Raw genomic sequence first — 27,093 nt, 5'->3', positions numbered from 1 at the left:
TTAAACTTTAAGATCTATAGATTTAACTGTAATTAGTGCATGCATGCAAATGGAAATTATGTAGAAAGGTAGAGAATGACAAAATAAGAAAACACACACACACACAAGACACAATATATTCTCTCTGGGAAACCCTTTTTGGAGAAAAACCAATTGGAAGGTGAGGCCACTTCGCTCTCTTTCTCTGTCTGGAAATATGGTTGCAGGTATAAAGAGGTAGTGCCTGTGGCCCATGGGCTGCTACAGTGAATAGATCCTCTTTGTGTTCTCTACCACCTATCTCTCTTGGCTATCTTTTCTTAGCTATGGAATAAAATTCTCTCGAAATAATGGAATGCCTCTTCCTCCTAGTGGTCAGTTATAACACAACCTGATAGCCTACTAGTGGTTAATTTTGACTACCTCAACTCTTAACAAGAGTTACAATATAGAATATTCTAGATTATTTTACATCATAATCACAAAGCTAACCCATTTTCCATGACTAATGGGGCTGACGCAACATCCTCCGGAACTATAGGTGTCAAAAGAGGAAGGTCAACTTCTCAGTGGCATAACTTTTGCATACAGACTTTGATTGATGTGATTCTTACATAGTTGGAAAGATATTTGTGTTTAGAGTAGCATGAAATGGTGCATAAATAAAGCAGTAAATGTTTAACCCCCAAAAATGTCGTTTGATGCCTCAAAATGCTCTCGGAAGGTTTCAAACCCCATTTTTCCAAACTAGGTCCTGCCTGTAAAAATGATCCCATGAGCTAATTCCTCCACTTTTTCCACTCCAAATGCATCGACATGGATGAAAAAAAATATAATGATCCAATCTGGATGACTCGTCCTCATTTTGGGAGGCTTTTGGTCTCCAAAATATTCTACTGAATGAGGTGAGGAAATGTTTCCTCCACCTTCTCTCTGGTGTACCATTTAGCTTTGCCTGGAAGTCGTCCCTTCAACCCAATCTACGAAAGGTCATGCTACCATGTCTTGTAGTTATGGAGATCTTCTGCAAAATTGTATCTTCTGTCAATTATGCCTGAGCATCTAGTTCCAAATCCTCCACAGAAGGTAGGACTTATTCTTCTTCCTGATCTAGCATGGAAGGCTCACAGAGTTTCAAATTCTCTACATTCACAACTGAGTAAATGCGCATATATGGTGGTAAACTGAGTTGATAGAAATTATCACCCACCTTTTCCAATATCTTAAAGGGACCATGCCTCAGAGCCTTGATTTTCTTACTAGGCCCCTGCAACCTCTCCTTGTTCAATTGTAACCATACTCTGTCTCCCACCTTCAATGACTTCTCTTTCTGTGTTGATCATGCATGACCTTATACCTCTCGTATTATTTTTGCAGTGTTTCTTGATCCTGTAGATGGATTTGCCTAATATTCTCTATAAAATTTTCCATCCTCAAAAAATTTCTTGTAAGATATTCCCTCACTCCTCCTCATTTCTCATATGCAATATCTAGAGGTGAAGGTGGAAAATGTCCAAAATAAGTCTCAAATGGGGAATTTCCTGTAGAAATTTGGACTGCTCTATTGTCAGAATGTTGTATATATACCTAATTTTCATCCTAGGTCTTTGGATGCTTCTGGTTGTATCCCCTCAGAAGTTGCACTAAATTCTTGTTGACTACTTCTATCTACCCATCTGTTTGTGGATTGAATGTTGTATATATCTTCAACTTTGTGTCCATCATCTCCCACAATGTAGTCCATAATGCACTGAGAAATATTGTATCCCTGTCTGAAATGATGCTCCTCGGTATCCCAAAGTGCACCCAAACATGTCCAAAGAACAAGTTTGTTGCTTCTTGCCCATTGATGGTCTTTTTACAGGGAATCAGAACACACATTTTGCTATGCCTATCAACTACCATGAACAGGTATCCATGTCCCAACTTGGTTATCAGTAAACCTCCAAGAAATTCTATGGAAATGCTTTCCCAAGGACAAGTAGGTATAGGTAAGGGATGATATAGACCCTGCTTCCTATTGTTAGGTTTCCTGGTACAATAAAGCACGCATCCTCTTATGAACCTAGCTACCTGTTCTTGCATCTTGGGCCAATACACATACTTATGCAAGTTAGCCACGATGTTCCCTACACAAAATTTTCTTGCAACCTTGGAGGTGTGAGCCTCTCTGACCAGCTGCAATTGTTCACCATTAGGAACACAAAAGTTATCCAACCTATAGAGTAACCCATCGTGGATATGGTAGTCAATCGTGCTATCGCCATCATGCACATGACTCTTAACTCTGCAAATTCTAATACACCTCCTTGAAGTCCTCATCTTCTGAATATGCCTCTATGTATGTGTCATGGGTGAATGGCTCCATGTTCATAAGAGTCCCCAAAGTTGTGATCTTTTATGTGGGTGGCCTTGAAGGAATGTCAGCTAACTTGTTTGTGCTTCCATCCTTATACTTGATCACTAAATGAAACTGCTATAAAAACCCCATCCACTTGTAATTCCTAGTCTAATGTAGCTTACATTGGGCCTGCAAGTACTGTAATGAATGGTGATCTGTCTAGATTACTGTCTCCTTTCCCATTTGACAATGCTTCCACTTCTTTACATATTGCACCATCACATAGAGCTCCGTGTTGTAGCTAGCGTAGTTAAGGAATGCCCCATGAAATACATTAGAATGGTGGCATACAAGCCTTCCTCCCTGCATCAAGACAACTCCCATAGCATAAAGACTCGCATTTGTCTCCACTTCAAAGGGTCACTGTAAGTTTGTTCATTCCATAACTAGTGCTTGGCTAATCTTCTTCTTTAGCTCTTAGAAGCACTTTGTTGACCATTCCCCCACTGGAAACTCTTTCCACTTTCTGTTATGGTGTCGAGCGATGCTACTACCACTGAAAATGAGGCTATGAATTTTCTCAGGTATTGTGCTGCCCCAATGAAACTCCTGACCTCATAAACATTAGTAGGCACCTACTATTTCATGATGGCCTCCATCTTGGAAGCATTTATCTTCAATTCTCCTCCACTGATCACATGCCCCAGATACACCAAATATTGTTGCGCAAACTCTTGCCAAGATTTTTCTCCCATTCAAGTATTCCATGTACCCTGACAACCCCTTGGTCGGGTGGACTGAGCCCGGAGCCGCCAATTTATGTGGGTGGACCGGAGTCCTGTGCAACAAAACCAACAGAACAAGTTTTGTGGACTTGACGAATATGAATCTATCTGGCATGATTTAGAACGAGTTCTCTGGACTTGAAAAATATGAATCTGTCTAGGATGATTCCTCTATGGACATTGTCAATCATTGATAGTGCCATAAATCTCAGCGTGGCGCTAAACAACTATGGAAAAGGGCATGTCTGTGTGCTCATACTAGATAATATTTTATGAACATTGTTATATCATAATGAACTGTTTTCTATAATTAAATCGAGGGAGGCCAATTGTGAGTATTTGACCCTTTTCCCATCCATTATTTACTTACGTTAATTCCATCCACGTTCATTTTTGGCATGGGGTTTCGATTTCAACCAGGTAGGCCTTTGGGAGAAGAGGGAGCAATAGTGGTTTATTTTTCTGAAGTGCTAGATGTACTCAAGCAAGTGTACCAACGATCTCCCGTGTAGTCAAGATGCATGTGTACGACCCCCACTGTCTTACTAACAGACTCATCATCAGACTAACTGACTGCCTCACCCCACTCGTGATCTGTTTTTTTCAATTTCTCTATGAGTAGTAGAAATCATAATGGGGAAAATGTGGATTGAAAGGAGTCAAGCATTCTTTTCTTTCTTTTTCTCTCAATCAACCATGAGTGTTAGAGATTAACTAGGTACTAATGCTCTTTCTTGTGAAAGGGGAAGGGTAGAAGATAAAGGTTAATGGGGAAAGAAATAATTGGGGTATGTACACGAATTTGACAAGAGACAAAAAAATATAAAAATACTCCCCTTTACCTTGAAAAGCCCACAACACTGGTGCTTCTACTGCTTGACACTCATAGACAAAGCTATGAACGTTGAGGTCTAAGTTTCGAATCTCGTACCTCTTGTGATTTCTATTCTAGTTCTGCTTACGCTTTCTACTGTCATTAATGACAATGCCGATATTTTTCTCCTGTTCAAGTCTGTCATGTATCTCGACGATGCCTTGGCTGGGTGGACTGAGCTCGATGTCACCAATTTCTGCCGGTGGGCTGGAGTCTGGGTTGACTCATCATCATTATTCAAGTGAAAAATAACCCATTAGTGATTCCTAATGGCCTTCTTGTCTTGTGCCATTAACTTTTCTCCTTATTTTCAATGGAGACAACCTCTTACCCAATCAAAATCAATTTTAGGTCTTACTTTATGACAACATGTGGTTTTAGCCTAGATAAGATCCACAAGAAAATTGAAATCCCTATAGTGGGTTCATGTGATTTCTAGTAACATCTAGCCTTAATTGCATGCTAAGGGAACTTATAGTGGGTTCTTGTGCTTTCTAGTAACATCTAGTCTTAATCCCATACATGAGACTAGATACTACCCTTGGTTGCAATTTAAACTCCATTTTTTTTATCTAAAACTTGCATACCTTTATGTGGTGTACGTAATCTTTTAGACTTATTTATTTCCACCACAAAATTATGTTAGTTGTAGTACTAGCAGTAGTAAATGTAATAGTAATAATAAGGTCATGGCCAAACTGGACACCAAATTAGTGTATGAGGCCCCCTAGTTTATGGGACAAGGGACCCCCTTTGCACAACAATTTTACTCCTAAAGTCTATGGAGGTGTACATACTCTACCCTACTTTGGATTTGAAGTGACCTTACAGGAGGAAATACAAGTTATTAACCATTACCCACTCAAATTGTATTAAAAAATATGATATCTAAATTCCCCTGATATGTTTTTTCATGAAGTATATTAGAATGTATAATTTTTTATACAACTTGCTTTTTTAAAAGAATATTGGATATCAATCTATCATGAATATGTAGAGGTTTTGATTTGGGGTTATTTACTTTGTTTTTGGTTGTTAAAATACTTCTTATATTTACAGAAAAATATTTACATAAGGAATGGTATATACAATGTTATTTACCTTTTTCGCATCAAAGAAACCTAAACAATAATAAAATTTGAACATGTATCTTTATCAAATCCTTTAGTAGTTTTTATTAATAGAAAATTGCTAGCTAACAATTATCTACACACCTATTTCACCATAATTTACAATATATAGACTCCACAATGGGGGTGCTCAATGGGGAGGGTTCAAAACCAGAGGGGGCTTCATCGGATGTATACACCTAACATCTTAATTAAGAAGATAGGTGGCATGCATGTGACACTTTCCTTGTGCATTGTGAAGGTTATAAAGAAGGGGCAAAGTTTAATTGACATTATTTGGCATTGCAGAAGGCATTTTCACATTAGTGGTATGTGCGAGTGGGTGACAAGAAGGTTTGGTCAATTTGCAGTGCAGAGTGGCCCTTTGCTAGATTCGAACCCTACTCTATGGTGTGGGAATGTGTTATCAATATTTCCACTAGATCTTGGAGGTTGTGTTTGTTTATCTAGTGATGCTTTTCATTGTTCTAGAGGGGGTGATCATTTCTTTGGAAATGACATTTATTTCTATGACGACGACTTTCATTTCTTTATGTGGCTTCTCATGGCTTGTGTTCGAAACTCAAGATATCTTTTTTATTTGCATGCCCTCGAAGTTGTCCTTTTGAATTACATGTTGAATTATGATGGCCGTGGCTAGGACTTGTCGAAGTAGAGGTCTCTATAGAAGGGTGGTTTTGAGTCTTTCTATCTAGTATATTTTTCCTGCTTGTCATCTAGTTATGTTGTTGTTTATTTTAATCATTCAATAATTGGTTCTACTCTGTGTTACATTTGGCATCAATTCATATTAGTTCATGTCTGTGATGTTGGGTATAGGGATGTCGGGAAGCCCAGGTTGACCTTTCTATTTTGTTTATTGGACTTCCAGCCAAGCGCCTTTAAAATTAGATTTTTTTCCTGGAAGAGTGTTTCTATTTCCACCTCTAGAAGGGCATCACTCTAATCCAGTTCCACCTCCTCTTTTGTCATTCCCATTCCTCTTGCTCTAACACTGGACTCTACCAAAGGAATTGACAATGACGTTTTTTGAATACCAAAAATGCATTCTTCAATCCTAATAGTAGCCTAATTCTACTCATTAGTCGTTAAAATATAAAAGGTGGAGTCCTCTTCAGAGATTTGTATGCCCCTTTCTAACATATCTGAGTGGATTTAGACATTTTTCATCTACATATTCTTATAGAGAAGAATTTTTTCTACACTCATAGAAACGATTCAGAATGCTTGCATTAGAGTGAATAGCAAGATAATCTTCCCAAAAATTCTATTCCTTTGGTGTACCTTTGCACCTTTAAAATAAATTGTTATATATATATATAGATATATATATATATATATATATATATATATATATATATATATATATATATATATATATATATATATATATATATATATATATATATATATATATATATATATATATATATATAATTTGATGAATGGATTTATATCATTAATTCAATAAATAGATAGTATTTGGAAAAAGGGTTAAATAAAAGAACCAAATTCTAGGGATTTATCAAAGTGCTAGACTATCAAGCCTAAATTAGTAATTTTGTGAACAAACTCTCTTAATAATGTGCAATTTAGAGCACAAAAATGCCAAAATTATCATAAAAAGAATGAAACTTTTAATATATGAGTCATTGCCAAAGCCCAATGTTCTATATGTGTTCATTTCGAGTGTTTACCAAAAGTATATTGAGTTTCTTAAAGATATAAGTGCAAGTGACATGATAAAAAATTTGTGATAACTCTAACAATTGTTTTGTTATGGGCTAAGATAATGATTCTAAATTTTAAAAATCCTTTTGCATCTAGTTAGATATATTGAGTTTCTTATAGATATGAGTGCAAGTGACGTGATAAAAAAATTGTGATAACTCTAATAATTGTTTTGTTATAGGCAAAGATAATGATTTTTATTTTTTATTTTTTTTTCATCTGGTTAATAATTAACAAGAATTCTAAAAAGTATTTCTGTATTACTCTTCACATCTAGAGTATAATGAAGAGTATCCAAAACATTATCTTTGAAGGCTATGTAACAAAGTTGTTTTTCCCAGGTTTTATCTTTTTAGAGTTACAAAACTTTTGTGTCGTGTGTATTTGTGCATTTATTGAGTGGTTCTCTTTCCAAGTTATATATGACAATTGTGCAGGGTTCTAATATTTGTATCACAAATTAGGATTTAATTTGATCTAGCTAAATGTAGTGATTTTGATTTTTAGCTTTTATTTTGTTGCAATGAATGTCTTATATTAGATAAGTATAGATTTATATAGGATACATTAAAGAAGAACATAATCATCTTAGTTCAAACCATATTCCAATTAACTTAAGATATGCAGAGATGGCTCTAGCTTCTTATTAACCCAAATTTCGGGTGTTTAACATTTTTTTTTCTATTAACCATATTGCATCATCATTAAATCGAGTTTTTCGTTTAACCCAACTATGTTAGTATAAGTCACCTTCCTTATAAATGACTAGTATTCTTCCATTAAATTAATCCTAATTTAGTCAGCGTATTTTTTAATTAATTTAATTAGCCTGTTTACCCTATATTTATAAGTTTATCCCTCTGGTTCATTAATTTACTTCCCCTATAAGTTTAATTGCTTGTTCTTCTTTGCTTAAATTTGATTCTTTCTTTTCCTAATAGGAATGAAATTTATTCCATAATAGAAATTAAGAAATGAAAAGATTATTGTAGGTGGGTGCACTTGTAATAGGATGAGTCGGGGAATATGGAAAGAAGTGATTAAGTGAAGTTTATATAATTTCTTTTTAGGAAAAAGGTTAGGGAATAGAATTTCTTAAATTTTTTAGACTACACTTATAATGGAAGACAACAATGCATAAGGAAAAATATTCACCCTCAAAAGTTTTGTTGAATATCTCTCACAAACAACCCAAACTAAAAAATTAACAATATTGCAGAAATTTGATTCATGAATACAAAATATACTTACACAATATATTGGTACACAAAACCACAACTAATATACTTCCAAGGAAAATATGACCATATGCCCTCTTAAGAGAAACACGTATCCTTTGCTTGGACAACTAACTCTCATGGTTGATATGCCTTTAGTTAATCCTAAAAAGAGATTGAAAAAATTAGGATAAAGTCATAACTTAGGAAAACTTAACATAACTTAGGATAAACTCATAATCCCCTCTGCTCACTCATATCCCCCCACTCTGCTCACTCGTAGCATTTAGTGGTTGTAATATTATAATCATAATGTATGTGCATACAGACCAAAATACACCACGGAATGGCTACCACCTGACTAATGATGGATACCGCATAAAAGCATTCTTAAAAATAAAACCACATGTACAAGCCTCTTGCCAAGTTTTCATTAAATATACACATTGATCCGTAAAAGTTTGACACACAATGATCCTCTTAATTTTGACTCGGGTATTACATTGGGATCTAAAGGGATCAAAATAATGCAAAAAGCACAAAACCAATATTCCATTGTACTTGCTTCTGACTTTTTTAGGTTATCTTGTTCACACATTTTCTAATTCTTATGAGACACAAGTTAACAATTTGATTTCTCTTAACTTGTAATCAACTACTGAGCTGGTAAAATAATAAATTGTAGATGAGCTAGGCTTGTTTTTATTTTCTATAAAGCCACAAACAAACTAGGTTTCCAGAACGATATTTTGTTGATATCTAAATAATCAATTCATTTTTAAAATATAGAATCAATTTTTACTGAGCATTCTTTCTTTTGGTTCAACTACCCCTGTCCAAGGCATTTCCATTCACTAAATATGGAGTAAAACAATAATACTGGGTTTGAGGGAATTTATGGTTTCCTTAAAGCATTCCATTTCTATTTCCCTATTTTTTTCTCTATTTGATCACAATAAACAGTAATAGCATATTCATTTATACATGCTACATCAAACAACAATCCATGAAGGATGAAGCCCTTCGTAGTTGAAAAGATGTCAAAACACTTTTCTTGTAAAATACAGATAGCTTACAACATTTCTTACAACCGGGCAAGGAAATCACTTATTTGAAAGGGTAAAGGAATGCCCATTTCTAAGACCATTTCTATTACAATAATTTGGATTTATATGTACATCTTGATTATTGTACAGAGATTGTTTCCTCATTTGACTTGCCATGATCTTTCCATCCTGTGGGGAATATTGCAAATAATTTTACAAGACACTCTCAAGTTACTAGCAGTATACCACAACCTAGCCAACGTCAGAATGTATGGAATTGTGTGTTGCAACTAGTTCAGCAGTGTGAATGACCTCAGATCACAAGAATACCAGCTTACATGATTGACAAAATCTACGTGGAAAATAAGTGAGCAACTAGCTGGTTGAGATATTAAACCTACATCCTCGATGACACCTGAATCTATGCAACCCTTGACTATGAAATACACAAGATGAACTGATATTGTGGAACAAATTACGTCATGTTTTGATCAGATTCTTTTTTCTTCTCTTAAAGCATCTGTGCGGTTTTTGGTTTCTGGGATCATAGATGCAGTTCATTTTTTCTTGCTTGCATTGAACATCGCTCATATGGGATAACACCCACTCCAGACTTTGACTTTGAAAATCTTGAAGAAAATAATTTGTTTTTTGTGCAAAAGTCAACAACTTATGCTTCCAGCAACCCATGGTTCACATCACCTTCTAAATCTTCCAACACCTTCTCCCTAGAAGTTGATACAAAAGAAGATTTCAGACTCTGTGTACGTACTTTACCTATGTACGCTTGTTACACACTAGTTCCACTACCTTTAACATGTGGGCATGCCTCACCTTCAACACTTCTATCTGAATTTTGTTTTGAACCCTTAAAGAATGAATCCCTACCATTTATTTTGGAGAACATGCCATCTCCACATTAAAAGCTTTGAGGCAAAACCTCTTGCGCAAAAAAAGATCTGAAAATCATATTTATTGTTTATGGATAAACCAAATAAGTTTGCAATGCTAAGATTCCTTCCTGGCCATGCTACTACTAAAGAGATATGTGCATTAGAAAGGGAAAATGTGACTAGGAACCAAACGAGGACTAGTTCTCTGTGATCTAAAAAATATTGTTTTATCATATGGAATTCACATGCCCGAATCGTAATAGACAAGCAATAACAAGCTAAAAAAAATATCTGATTGCTAAGACATGGTGTTTTATCTCAATAATAGATAAAAAAGGATGAAAACATGCTACCTATAACAAAATCTACACAATCTCAGTGCTCCCAAAATGTGCAACTTCAAGGAAGCACTAGTTGACATTACCAACCCCTCCTTCAACAAGCATTCCTAACAAGCCTTGCATTGCACTTGCAGCAATTCCCGATGCCCAACCTAGATCAATTGCACTAGAAAAGAGTGTAAGGGGAAAGAAAGTTGCATAAAATGCTTCTGTGAAGTATTTCCCTGTTAACCATGCCCCTGCAAGTTCTAAAAATGCCTTGAAGGCAGATAACTACAATTGGATCTCAATGGATGAGATGTGCATTACTCTGTCTCCACTTCCTTGGCCACGAGAATGAGAGCCAATGCACTTGAGAGACCATTAAGTGAATCTTTTTACTTTTGCAGTAGCTTTGGCCTTCAACACCTTCTCACCATTGCACTCCAGAAGACGTTCTCGCAACCTGTCAATAGGGTTTTCATATAGTGTTATTTCCAGTCATGACTGATTCCAATCATCAGATTTAGTTGTATGATATATTAGTTCTCAGATGAAAAATTAGAATCTTATGGGGTTCTTTTTTGTAATTTTCTTACATCACATGCTACAACATTAAGAAGCATGTTTATTTGAAACCATACTTCTTCCTGGTACACAAAATAGCACCAATTAAAAGTTCATTCAATAAACTAACCTAGTTGATAACATACGTGAAAAGGGAGAAGTGCCTGGTCCAGATTTCAATCGTTTCAATAATACATAGAATTCACATTATTCTTCCATAACATGAATGATGCAGAAGTCTCCTCTATCTACTTTTACTTCAAGTAACATTAGTATATTAAGGATGTTCTCACACAAAAGATGTTAGGGTTATCACAACACTCATTGTTTACCAAATTTTTTGTATGTGATAAGTTACAGAGATAATTACCAAAGAAACGTGATGATTAACTAAACACTGGATCTTTAATTAATTTATTTATTACTCTCTCTGTTTAAAGGTCGTGGTATCATAGCAAACCTTGATAGAAGGAAATTGACAACTTTAAAGAGAATACATAATCCAAAATCGAAATCATAGAGAATGATGTTTCACCAACTTTCAAAATTAATTATTAAGCTGCGAAAATATAAAAAAGAATGAAGAAAATACATATGCATTGCAATGAATTTGGCACCCTTAAATGGTTAAGAAAAGATTGGCTATCAAATTCAATAACCTGCACAGACCCAATATTGACTTCCCAATAGGCGCCTTAAGGAGATAAGTTACGAGGGGCAGAATTACATGGAGAAATTCGCAATGGTTTTCAATTAGAAGACTAAAATTCCTCCCCTTCACCTTGTTGGATCAGTTTATCAATAAAAATATTCTTAGAATGCTCCATGAATGTAGATAAGGTATCAACCAAAAGAAAAAAATTAGTTCAAAATACTTGATCCTAAAGCGCCCGAGCAAAATTTCATCAAATAGAGAGAAGAGAAATTTAAAAAAGATGAATTCGCTGAGTATGGCTAGGACCCAGTAGGTTTTGATATATATAAAAGATATTGTGTTGAGAGAAAATTAAAATTAATAGAAATGACAAGAACCCAACACAAAACAGGAACTTGAAATAGATATAGAGGAAATCTCATTAAAAGACAAATAGAAATTAATAGAAATAAGAACCCAGTTCATTAAAATTATAAATGGAAAATACCCAACAAATAAATAAATAGAAATTGATTGAAATGACAAGAACTCAATTCAAAATAGGGACTATAATAGTAGGATTACCTCCAAAAGCGCCTGAATAAAGCACAAATCAGTCAAAGATATGGCATTTCGTGGCGCCTTGAATCATACATTGATGAAACGAATATACCTAATTTGAGTAAAAATGAAATTAAAGCTCAAATCAAGCATTAGCTTTAGTGGGTATTGACCATTCCCAAGAGCCCTCACCCTTCTTTTAAATTTAGTGAACCATTTGGCTAAAACTTACCTATTTATCCCTTCATATACTTCGTTAAGCCATCCCCAAAATTGCAGAAAACCCCTCAAGGGTTTCAAGCTTAATGTCCTTCATATACCATCGTTGGCTATGTCATAATCACTAACTAAATAAAGAAAGAGGGGATTATTCCATTTGGCTTAGTAGGAGACAATGGTGGAGATAGAGGGGGAGTTGACTGAGAATGCCCCCACCAATGTTGAAGTTGGGGTAGACATCAAAAATCTGTCGGGAGAACTCGAACTCATGACTCCTTCGGTTTCTATCAAAGCGGCGATCCATCATAAGCTAATGTTGAGGCCGAGATAGAATAGTTTTTGAGAGCAAAGGCAACATACAACGTTGCACTGCTTCTTGAATTGTTGTTGGGTGATCAATACCAGACAGTAAGTGAAGTTGTTGCAGAGTATGAGCAAATAAACAGACTATGCTTTTACAGGTCCTTCTATGCTTAGTTAGAATCAGTGTTTACAACTCCTCTAGTCCAATATTGAGTAGGATGAGGCCAAAATTTGAATACATCGTGGTCACACGTTCCCTTTTCTGAAATTGGTACAAGAAGTTGTAGGACAATGAAAGCATCAAGGATCGTGTCTTCTTGCATTCTCACTCGAGTGAATGAAGTGGCACTCAGTCCATGAGGGTTGCGCAACATCGCCCGCTATAGAAGCTCATGTAGTTTAGCATAACATTTAATGAACACAACAAGTAGGTATAGAAGAGTAGCCATGCGTCAAATTTAGGTAGGCGAGAACAATGAAAATGAAACTCTTAGATTGGCTGGGTGAATAGTGTTTTCCCACCCCAAGCCCACAAAGAAAACACCTATTGGCGTAGTTAAATAATAATAAGTTGCATTTAATATAAAATAATAATTAATATAAATTAATAATTATTATTAATTATAATTATAATAATAATATTTTTATTGTGATAGTTCTTTTTATTATTATTCCCTACCTCAGCATGGTATAATGCATATGAGAATGCGTTGACTTTAAATTAAATCTAAATTGACCAAAAATTAAACTGTGTTTTCTAATGTAAACATTAGAGAAAATTTTAATTTATTTTCTTAAAAATTTTAAATTTGTTTTTTCTCGATTTTGATTAGTTAATTAGTCTCAGCTCTTAATTTGCCATCATATATTTATGTACTTTGCAGTAGGTCACAGTTGATCGTACTCGCAAATTGTACTGCCAAATTTCATTTCACACATCTAGTTGTCCTTCTCATCCATATAATATACAAGGTCCCTCACATTATTCTATGGTCTTATTACTATTTAATATTCGGCTCCCTTGTTTTTTTCTGGGCTTGAAAACAATGTCATTAATGTCAATGGTCTTTGGTACTCTCTCAAAGTGTAAGTATTTTGGGAAGTAATTGATATGATGTATAATGCCTTTGAATTAGAGAAAAAAAAAATGTACTTTCACCTGCTAAGCAACCTTCTCAGCACATGTATGGACATGTGCGTATTCGATTCCGTATTTATGTGTACAAGGGAGGACTATAATCTTGGTTCTTGATTGTTATAAGTTTCCAAAGATCTTTTTCTTTCCTATAACTCAAAGGTTATACATTGGTACTTATTATTGCAAGTCTTGTCCATGATAATGAAAAGAGAAAATTTAATGAAGTAACGGCAAGAATTTGCATAATACAAAGGCAAAGATGAAGGCGAATAAAGAAAAAGGACTTTGAACGACGAAAGGCATATCATGGATATTGCTTTAGTTCCTTTTGTAAGGCACACCGTTCTTTCTAATTATAGATACAATTATTTCAATGAGTATGCATGGAATTAGACAATAATAGGTTTGATTATGTATGTACATGTGAAAGGATCAAGAATATGTTATTTTAAATATTAAAATTATATTATTTTATATTTATCAACCCCGGGATGCAAATCACCATGAATGTTTCATTATTCAAGTAAAATAGACTAGTGTCAACTACTTTTCAATGATCCATAGTACGTTACTTACCAAGGGATTCTTAGTGAGTTTTAAAGTCACATTGTCTGTAATGGATTCTCAACCCCCTATTGTTCATGAAGTTGGTGTTGTTTCCAATGGTTCCGGTTATTTCCAAAATCTTTGTCTTGATGTTGCAGGTGTGGAGATTTTTTTTTTAAATTACTTTCGTCCCCATGTCATGGGTGGTTTTTGTCTCGTGGATTTTCTTTAAGTGACATTAAAATATTAATGTCATTGGTAGCTTCCTCTCGAAAAAATTTTAGGGGCTAATATTCGCAGATGAGCTAATTTTGCATGCTTTTTCAAAAGAAAAAAAGATTCACCAATTTCCATTTTTTCTAAGGTGATTAGCCCAAATTTTATAATACACCATTATTTTACCTTAAAATTTGCAAAAATATTATATCGACTAATATAAAATGATTGGAAATATAAATATTTCTACAAAAATATCAACAAAAAATTTAAAATTTTCATATTACAGATTAGTAAGATTCGCCAAAGTTTCCAAACTTTAAGATAAACTTGCATCCTTAAAATTTTCTTTGGCTTCCTCTCTTAGTCATAAGGTAAGCATTACTTGGTCATATCATGGATGAGTACAAAGCAGATGGTCTTTCACATTAAATTGTTATATTTATTTATTTATCCAATTATTAGTGATACATTATAGAACTTCCACATTAAGTTATTATCATTATTTATTTACCCAATTATTATTATCATTATTTATTTATCTAAATATTATTATAGATGGTTTTCTTTAAATAAAATATTAAGTTTTTTTAATAATTTAATTAATAAATAAATTATAAGTATATATTATATTTTAATGAAAAATATATTGTGAGAAGATATAATTGTCTAAATGTATTTGAATTTGTTTTAAATATGTATTATAATTAGAATTCAATTAAAATATAGTATTTTAAAAATATTATTATTTTTCAGATTAAAATTATATATTTATTGTAAAATTGTTTTACACTATAACTATTTCTAGTTGTGTTAATCTCGGATAAAAAAATGTTGTAGTATTTTATCTTTGTAAAGTTGCACATTGAGAGAACATAGTAAGAAAATACAAATCTATAATTGTGTATTATTAAAATGGGTGAACATGCTCTCTCCATATATATATATATATATATATATATATATATATATATATATATATATATATAATCAAATAATATACCAAATGTGAATTTAACATTGATTTGAATGACATGGTTATTATTATTATATTAAACATTATTAATTGTCATGCAATTAATCTCATATCAAAGGTTCTATTGGTTCCGTGTGCTTATTTTTAACAAAAAACCATCAAATACAAATTTCCAATTATATTTGCAAAAAAAAATAAAGTTGCACATGAGAAAACATGCTAAGTATATATAAATTTCCATAAATGATGAAGAACATGAAATAATACGAGTTAGCTTAAATAATTTACATAAGTATTAAATAATATGCATAAAAAAATCTTCATTACTTTTACACAGAATCAACCAAAAAAAACACTTCACACTTGTCAAAATTCAATCATTAAATTAAACGACGAAAAAACCTAATTATACAACTTTATTATATATTTATCAATAATAAATATTAATATTAATATTAATATTTTTAATATAATTGTGCTAATTATAAATCATTTTAACATAATTTAATATTTAAATTAAAAAAAATAATAAATATACAATTTTATTATATATTTATGAATAGTAAATATAAATATAAATATTAATAATTTTAATATAATTCTGCTAATTATAAATAATTTTAACACATTTTACTGATGAAAAAATTACAATATAATCTCTCTGCTCACAAACAAATACCCCTCGTTTTTTAAAAACTTGTAAAGTTTTTTTTGGGTCTCCCAAAATTCCTCATCAATCCGCAAATTCAAACAAACTTTGTCTTATCTCGAGCATAAGATAAAGATCCTTATCGACAATTAAAAAAGGGTGAAATTAAGCTGCCTTTGTATTTCGACCATGGAAGTTGGCAGCTAGTATTCCTCGTTAAGACGGTGGATGACTATGGTTTATCGCATAAACATCACATTCTTTATCGACAATTAAAAAAGGGTTAAATTAAGTGAGTGTATTAAAATATTGTTTTAAAAATTGCTTTTATAAAGATTATAACATTTTTATTTTTGTCTTTATAGAGATAATAGTTGGGATTAAAGACATGTTGTTTTAATTAAAAAAACTACAATATCGTCGACTAATGCATATTTAAACCACTAATCTCTTGCTTATAAGGCTGGTGCTCTTCCATTAAGCTAGCACCCTTTAAAGAATTATGTGAAGAGTTATGGCTTCCAAAATTCACTTATGTGTATACCACTTCTAGAAATCAAATACCTAGATATTTTCTTTATGATTGGGACAAACACAATAGACAAGTGTTGTGTGACCTTCAAATGTGTACAGTTCATGTCCTCTTTTTGCATCCCATATCTACACAATAGACAATAAATTCTTTCAGCAAATGTTTAAGCTCAAGAACATCCACGATGTTACTTGAGGTCAAATCAAATATTTGTTATAATGTTTAGTAATCATTCAAAACACATACATAATATAATGAAGTCAAAAATCATATACCAAATTTACCTTAATGGTCGTATCATCCCTCACAAGTTGCAACACATATATGTTCTTTCTTAACGTACACAAAGGGAATGACACTCACAAAACCAATATGTGCATTAACCTGCACCATATTAATATTGTCACTACATCCATGTATCACAAAAAAGAAATTGCAACAAAATGCAACTGATTATTGAGTTTTAATATGGATATGTAGTTGTTGCCTCAACTCTCTAGTCACAATATAGGAATATTTTTGTACAATATTGTTGGAAAATGCCACTCCGACAACTCAAGTGATGTCAATGAACAATATATCGGGTAATATGAAAGTGAAACTAATTTGGTGACAAAGAACAAGACCACGCTTTGACGTGGGTTTATTTAATATGTTAATAATTATTATAGCTAGATTCCATATATGAATTAAATATAAAATATTTTATATAACAATAATAATACTAATGGCACAACCACACTAAAAATATTAATGTTGTTGATATGGCCAAAGCCTTCATAAATTTAACAAAAAAAACTATTACAACATCAAGAATGTCTTACCAATTAACCATGTATTAAAATATTATGGGACAATTTTAACTTGGGAAAAAAAAAGAATTACACAACTTATTGTAAAATGGACCATTTTGCTAAATAAAATTTGCTTATATATTAATTTCCCCATCTAATTAGAATATGAACTTATTATAATTGGAACATGTGCATTAATATACACCATATTAATATCGTCACTACATCCATGTATCACAAAAAGAAATTGCAACAAAATGCAACCCATTATTGAGCTTTAATATGGAATACTTTTGTACAATATTGTTGGAAATGCCACTCCTGCAACTCAAGTGATGTCCATGAACAATATATATGGTAATAGGAAAGTGCAACTAATTTGGTGACAAAGAACCAAGAAAACTCTTTGCGTTGGGTTTATTTAATACGTTAATAATTATTATAGCTAGATTTCATACATGAATTAAGTATAAAATATTTTTTATAACAATAATAACAATACTAGTACAATGATATTAAAAATATTAATGTGGTTGATATAGCCAAAGGCTTCATAAATTTAACAAAAAAAAGCTATTGCAACAAGAAGAATGTCTTACCAATGCACACATTCACGATTAAACATGTATAAAAATATTATGGGACAACTTTAACTTGGAAAAAAAAAGGAATTACACATCTTATTGTAAAATTGATCATTTTGCTAAATAAAATTTTCTTATATATTAATTTCCCCATCTAATTAGAATATGAACTTATTAGAAATGGAATAATCTCAAATCCCTAGGAAATTGGTGGGCAGGAGCCACATGGCACAAATCTAATTTAACTTGAGAAAAAAAAGGAATTACACATCTTATTCTAAAATAGACCATTTTGCTAAATAAAATTTTCTTATATATTAATTTCCCCATCCAATTATAATATGAACATATTACAATTGGCATAATCTCAAATCCCTAAGAAATTGGTGGGCATGGAGCGACTTGCACAGACATAATTTTTTAAATTTACTAAAATTCAATTCAACCTAACAAACTCTGTAACACACTACAGTCATTGATAAACATTAAGACTAAGCATATGTTGAGCATATTCCCTTGAGAATCAATCTAAGTCCTCAATTAAAAAAAATAAAAATAAAAGTCTATAGATCCTCATCCACCTTAAGTTGAAATAAGAAGCCTTACAAATAGAGTTTAAAGTTGCAACATATCTTGATGCCAAATTGATGTATCAAATCCTTTGTTTATGGGTAACAAGGGACCCCTCCTCAAACAATTTTGCTACTTACCCTCGGAAGATGTTCATACCCTAACTCTTTAAAATTGAGCTTATAACCTCCAAGGAGGAAACACATGCTTTTTATTGTTTGACACACTAAGAATGAGAATCAGTATTGGAGATTGATTTTTCCAAACTTAGCAAACTTTAATACACTTTTTTATTCACTCAATTTCATATTTTGCCGCAAAAAAAGGATAAACATGATGACTTGGTGCACACGAAGCATGCCTAAGCCTTGACTGGAAGTAATTAGATCGTACAATCATGTGCTAAGTTTGACTGTAGCATGCATGAATTGTTGATTCTCAATATCTACTAATGTATCCATGAACCATCAATGTTAAATCAATCAATGTAAACTTTGGAGTAGTTCATCTTAAGTGATAATAGGTACATTATAAATACTTTAAAGCAAGTGAAAGCTACAATATGATTTGTAGATGAAAAATTAGGACTAGTTAACACATGAAAGAAATAACACCAACAATAATAATAATCCATTATTAATGTCATAGACTATCCAAACACCAAATTGACCTATCAAACCCCTTTGTTTGTGGGACAAGGACCCCCATTTCTACAATAATTTCACTACTTAGTCTCCAGAGTTGTACATACCCTACACTACCCTCTGTTAGATTCAAACCTATGACCTCTAAGAAAGAAACACATGTTCTTCACCATTAGGCCAACTATATTCAAAGATTCATCACAAGATTACCATTCTACCACTACAACTCAAGCTACCTTTTGGAGAAACAATGACAAAAGTTAAATCATATTAACCATTCAAAAGTTTCTCAAATCCTAACTGCAAGACAAAAGGGTTAAACAACATACCAATAAGAAGGTTCACACATTTGTGGATCATTGTAGCCAGATTTAGGCCAGGCATTAATTTTTCCTTGTTTATCAGACTCATTATTTGTGTTTAATCTGTCTTGTGAAAATAATCATCTCTCCTTGGAAGCCCTAGATTGTTCACTATTGTTCCTGGCATTCCCAAACATGTCTTCATCATCCTTTGTACTATTATTTCCAGAATCAGAAGAATGACCAGGAATTTCTCCATCATCCAATTTAGAATCGCTTCTATCAACATTTTCTACCATAGCAATACTGGAAATTGGCTCTGAGCTGATAAATCTATGAGAAGAGGCTTTGAGGTCATTTTCTCTCATTTGGTCACCTTATTACATAACATCCACAAAATGTTTAATATCATTGTCATTTTCCTCAGGCTCAAGCATTGCATTCTTGCAATAATTCATGTTAAACCCACATTTAATTGTTAATAAAAGAAAATAAGTGATTTATGATCATATCTTTCAGACCCACCAATTTCAAAACAAGGAAAAAAATACACATTCGATGATTTAAATGCAAAAGACAATGACCAAACATGATTCCTCACCAAAGAAGGTCTCGCTTATAGCACTTCAGACAATAGCAAGAGACACACATGCAAAATTGTGGGGGTTGTTGAAGTGAGACTTGTATAATAAGATATAAACCTGTAAAAACCATGACCAATATTGCCAATTTCTAAATTGTTTCTTGCCAAAGGATAAGATATTAGTGATGTCATACTTATTGAATGTAGAGAATTTAGATTTGGTGAAATTTATGCACCCTCATATCAAATTAAAACAAGGAATTTAATTGCTACTAAAATCACCAATAAATTGTTTATATTTCCAAATAAAAATTGTAAGAGTCTCAAATTTATTTATAATATCTATCCTGGCATAACCACAACCAAACTACACACCTACAACAATTATTTTGAAAATGTAGCAACATGCTTTGAGTTTATATCAGACTTCAACGCCTTGAACATAAGCCCTAGAAACATCTCTATCTAAGAAAAAGACGGATCAAAATATTATAAACATATGATAAAAACTAAAATTGTTGCTCACTTTGATTGCACTTTAGCAATATGTAGCCAATATAGTTTTGGTCAAGTATATTCAAGATTTAAGACCATGATCCTCATTATTAGAACCTCAAGGTACATGATAAGGTTCTAATTTTCAATTTAAAATGTTGAAACAAAAACTAGGTTCCATGTAAAGAAAGTGAAAAGATAATAAATTGGATCAGAAAAATCATCCTTGCCTATTTCACAATTCTAACAATTTTTGCATTAAATGAGTATTTTGCATACAATTAACAATCAAGAAAAAACTGCAATCATTTCATGAGATACATCATATCATATTATGCACAAATTGAATAGAAATGATACATGCTTCCTAAAATGGGAACCATGAAGTTATTCATCATCAAATCATCATATGTTAGATAAATTAAATTGATTATTACTAATTAATGACATTATTAAAAATTAGAGTGGCATCCTCTCTTGATGGTCAGTCTAGAAAATACATTGAGTTTATCTATAGACTTGTAAATATTATTTGGTTAGAGTGGAACTGTGGAGATGTCTGCATTTTGCTATTGTCTCGTAAAAGATTCGGAGTTCAACCTCTTCATATTTTACAAGTTGTCTAATGACATGGAATTAAATAATATAAAATAAGACAATTTTATTATTCTCTCACAAATGACTAGAAAAGTAAGCTCAATTGTACCAAAGAGTACAAATATAGTTAATACAATGTGGTGGTGCGAGCACAAGTCCTAGAAAATTCCATGTGCAAAGAAAGAAGCTGACACAAGTATAAGATCAGATCATAACATATGTATAAGACCATGACAAGATACAACAATATAAAATAGTCATTTTGTGTAAGATTTGAAGGTGGGAAACACAATCCAAGAACCTCTCTTAAACGCCCGTTTAATGTAATAGTGGAATGGAACTACCAACCACCTGCTTATAAGGCAGGCGCTCTTCGATTGAGCTAACACCATTTAAAGAAATATGTTTTCCTTGAAATTGCATATATTGCAATTGATTTTTAAAAAATGCTAGATACATAATGACACTTAATATTAGTCATTGGGTGGTTGTCAAACACACTACATGTCAACAATATTTGCTATCAAGTGAGAGTAAGGGGTATATGCCAGATGGCTAATAGTTTTAGACACATTTCCTTGACCACAGCATTAGAAAGGAATTTCGAAGAATCACATATATTAAAAAATCTTAATTTTGCATGATGTATTCTTACAGAGACAACATTCAAAATAGAAAAATACAAGATTAACCAAATTACCAAGTGGAGCATTCTGAAAAGTTGCATGTAGCTCATGCCAATCTCTAGATAAACATGATTTTTTTTAAAGAAAAAACCTCATGTGTGCCAATCCCATACATTTATATGCAAAAGAAAAACTACCATTTATTTGTTTCTCTTATATGTTGAGGCACAATACATGTAAGAAAATAGTGAAGCTGTCATATTAAAATATGAATCATCATTATTATATTTTAACACTGCTTGAAAATTTGTCCAGAACTACAAATTATGAAAGTTCACATCCAAATTAGCTAATCATAAGATAATAATAATCAAAACTTTCATCACAAATTCAATCTAGTTATGGGACGTACTCAAGGAGTCTCGCAGTATTTGTGTATAACTTCATAGAATGAGGTATTTCTCCACGCTTTTCATTCTCAAGATAGGAAGGTTGCACCAATGGCTCCAACAATGAAGCACCTAGAAGAAATTTTGAAGATGCTTCAATGTTAAGGCCTGTGATATCATATTCACCATCTCCTATAGCCTGCAACATCTAATTTTAGCAAAAATAGACTCCTAAAGAAGTTTCACTTTTAAACAAATTTCATAAGATCATAAAGAAATTTTTAGGCTATGTGTACATGGAGTGATAAGGGTAATTAAAATTGATCAAATATACTAATATTTTCTAAATTGAATAATAATATCTTACATTACTCAGTTATATGTGCATGGCTATACTAAGCTCAAATCAGTGTTTGAAATCAACATTCTTTCCAATCCTTGCATTTTTGTTAATAATACAATTTATGTCAAGAGATAACATGACATACTATCATCTCCTAAGCATTACAAATATCAACATATGTACTAATTTGAATAATTTAATGTGTGTAGCTTAGGTTTTTGAGGTATTTACAGCATTTCGTTTTTCATCCTTGCAAGGGACATCCCATTTGTTAGGCTTTGTGGTGTAAGAAGCATTGGAATAGTGTAAGAAGTATAATGCATGAGTCCGATTGTCTTTAACATCTTGTTATGGGAATATTTATGCATAATTACATCACATATACCATATTTTTCTCATGTTTCCATCTAAAACATTCTATAGTTGATTTTAGATCTAGTTCTTTCATGATTGGTCATGCAAATTGCCAAGACAAACCACTTAAAGTAATTTTGTTTTAGCTTACTCCAACAAACTTGACTAAGGAGCATCAGAGGTCAGGGGTTTCATTTTTAGAATGGTTGATGAACTGAAATAATATCCAATATTTCTTCCAAAGCAACCTAATTATTGTCACGTAGAATGGTGTGTACTCTATCCACATGGATAGATTTTGTTGTAGAATAGTTCACCTTGTACCTTTCTCTGGCATATCTTTCACATCAGCATAAGAAAACAAAAAAGTGGAACCTGTGGATCTTCACACACAAGTTGTGGATCATTTGATGACCGTATGTTGGAAATAATACTGAGAGGGGGGGTGAATCAGTATTATCAGAACTATAAAACTTTTTCAATGCTCAGAAACATATACGCTACTTTCGTTAAGTGAACCAGCATGTACACGCAACTGTGAATAAAGAAAACAGCGTATAACTAGAAATCTTATAATTCAGTCAGTTTATCTTCAGTTAAGTGCATGAGGACATTATTCGCCATATTAAGAATAAACAGATGCAGTAGAACAGATCACACAGAAACCACACATATGAACACCAAGATATAAGGTGGAAACCCAATGTGGGTGAAAACCACCTGCTGCAAGTCGTCTCTATCTTTCTTTAATATGAAACTTCAGTTTACAATCTTTTTGTACTGGTGCAGCCTTATACCAGTACGCAGGCTACAACCTGCAGAAGGCTACAACCTTCTCTCATTCTCCAAACTTCCTTGGAAGGGAGCTCCAACCCCCTTTGCTCTAGTACTAGCTAAGATACTAGTACGTAGGTGCTGACCTACAATCTTCTTTCTTTCAGGTACCACCTTTCATACATTTTCAGACTGGATATTCCTGAAGCACAACATTACAATCTGTAGACCACAAACAGATCATTGAAGCATAAAACAACCAATACTAGCATCATCAAACTTTGAATCACTGAACCACTGAACCCTGTCAATCACCAGTTACCAGAACACAGAGCAGACTACAGAACTCTGCAATAACAGTCAGACCCAACTGTAACTCAAAAAATCAAGCTCCAAAATATATACGCTACTTCAATGAGAGAAACCCGCGTATACACACGCTTTTACCGAAGCCAACCTGCGTACGGATCTAAAAATAAATTCTATCAACTTGCAGCTGTACCAGACATCAGTTAGACCCAGAACATAACATTGCGTCAGTATGCAGATCTAGAAATACACATAATCAACCATATCATAATAGTGCATTTCAAATCATTAGATCCCGATCTATCCTTTAGATCTAGTCTTTCATCAACCGAAGTGATCTCTCCTTAGCTTAGATCAAGCAACCCAGAATCTGCATACCAGATCTCTTTCTTCTTCAGATATTCAAGCCTTTACAAGATGATTTGCCTAATGATCTTCTCCTCCTTATATAGCCTTAGGCCTAGCTCAATACCAAGAGCCAAAACCATAGAAATCCAAAACCATCAACTTCAAAACTAGAGATCTACACGTCTGTCGAGGTACTTTGGTCCAAAGACATGGGCACAACTACCGAGGACTAACTACCATGGATCAAAAGGAAACTTCCCGACATATACGCCCTTTTCTGTTCATGCATCTGCGTGTATACGCGCCTTCGTATATAGCTCTCCTGCGTATATGCGACTTAGTATGCATATCACCAGCGTGTATATGCAACTTGGACTTGATTAACCGACGTATATTAGATTTCTCTTTATTCTGTAGTCTGAACGGAGATCTGTCATCAAAGAGAGTTGCCATCAAGGACAACACCTGTATCAAAGCGCCACACCTGTGCCAAAATCCCAACAATCTCCCCCTTTGGACTTGATGGCAACCTCAAGATCCTTAGAATCATTCTCCCCCTTTGTCATCAAGGGCAAAGGGCTATGCTCCCCCTGAGTACATGCTGATACCTCTGCTTGGCTGTGCTGAATCATGCTCCCCCTGACTGTAGGCCAGATCTGTAAAAGATGTTCTTCAAGAAGAACCAAGACTTCTACACCATAAGGAACCTTCCTATCACCAAAAGACTCAATACATACATCCATACTCCCTACCAAGAGGGGACACATCAGAAACAACCAATTATATTACATCAATCATCCCAGGCATAGTGGGGAAACCAACCTAGGCCGTTACATGACCTTGACATCATAAAAGAGATATCACAAAAGAGATACATGACATAGAGACAACAGATCTAGACCAAGACTTATGAAAGTCACCAGCAGCATCTGATAAACATCTTTTAGATCAGCAACCAGGATTTCTTTCTGAGCTCCTTCTCCTGAAACCAATAACCAAAACATCTAAATGCCAACAATGCTTTATGAGACTTTTTAAGCTGCTCCCCCTGAACCTGTGCCTGCTGCATCTCCTGAAACTGTGTCTGAAGGATTCTAACATACCCATCTCAAAACTTTTCAAACCAGAGTTTGCCCTTGCTGCTCAGAACTCCATATATGCGATTTATCCTGCACAAAACAGCGTATGGACGCGGATATACTTTCTGCAACAAGCGTACACCATACACGCGACTTTCCCAGCATAAATCCATGTGTATACGCGTATATACCTTTCGTAACTTGCGTATACCAACTTTTCTGTAGAACAGACAAGCTTCAACAGCAGGATGAAGCATCAACTACTCCCAGCTTTTGTCTGAGATATTCAAAAGTTTCCCTGGGCAGTGGTTTTGTGAGAATATCAGCAACTTGTTCCTTAGAAGGAACATACTCCAACTTGACCTTCTGCTCAAGCACTTGTTCCCGGAGAAAATGATACTTGATTGGTATGTGCTTGGTCTTTGAGTGAATGACTGGATTCTTTGAAATGCTGATTGCACTAGTATTATCACATAAGATAGAAACTGGTGGAGTGCAAGTGATTTGAAAGTCCTGCAAGGTCTGCATCATCCAAAGAAGTTGTGTGCAACAAGATGCCGCAGCCACATATTCTGCTTCAGCTGTAGATAAGGCAATCGAACTCTGTTTCTTGCTGAACCAAGATACTAATCTGGAACCCATGAAGAAAGCACCACCACTTGTGCTTTTCCTATCATCCACACTTCCAGCCCAATCTGCATCTGTGTAAGCATGAAGAGTGAGATCTGTATTTCTAGGATACCATAAGCCATAGTTTTGGGTCCCTTGAAGATACTTGAAGATTCTTTTGACTGCCTGAAGATGAGTTTCCTTTGGGTTGGCTTGAAATCTTCCAACAATTCCTACTGCATGTGTAATATCTGGTCGGGTACCTGTCAAATAGAGTAAACTCCCAATCATGGATCTATAAGTGGGTTGGTGAACTGCTGCTGATTCATCATTTGCACTGAGGCTGCATCCTGTAACCATGGGTGTACATACTGGCTTTGATTCTTCCATGCCATACTTCTTCAAGATCTGCTTGAGGTATTTGGTTTGAGACAAGAAGATACCTCCTTCATTTTGTTGAATTTGCAATCCAAGAAAATATGTTAATTCTCCAAGTAGTGACATTTCGAATTCTTTCTGCATAACCGAGGCAAAATTTTGACTCATAGTCTCTTCATTGCTGCCAAAGATAATATCATCTACATAAACAACAAGAATTAGCAATTTGTTATTTTCAACTTTTATATAGAGATTGCTATCTGCTGATCCTTTTGAAAAGCCTTGTTGGTGAAGATATTTGTCCAACCGATAGTACCAAGCCCTTGGGGCTTGTTTGAGTCCATAGAGAGCCTTTTTCAATCTGCATACAAGGTTTGGATCATTCCCAAGAATGAAACCATCTGGCTGCTCAATATATACTTCTTCTTCTAAGTCTCCATTCAGAAAGGCTGATTTCACATCCATTTGAAATACCTTGAAGTTTTGAAAGCTTGAGAGAGCAAGGAACATTCGGATAGCCTCAAGTCTTGCCACAGGAGCAAAGGTCTCTTCAAAATCTATTCCTTCTTGCTGTGCATACCCTTTACAAACGAGTCTGGCCTTGTTCCTAATTACTTCTCCATTTTCATTCAATTTTTTCTTGAAGACCCATTTTGTT

The sequence above is a fragment of the Pinus tabuliformis genome, chromosome 9 (assembly GCF_031772625.1).
Source record: "Pinus tabuliformis cultivar Carrire ecotype Pingquan chromosome 9, CPIR1, whole genome shotgun sequence".
Classification (NCBI taxonomy): Eukaryota; Viridiplantae; Streptophyta; class Pinopsida; order Pinales; family Pinaceae; genus Pinus; species Pinus tabuliformis.
The sequence above is the reverse complement of the archived record's forward strand: the minus strand, read 5'-3'. Positions refer to the sequence as shown.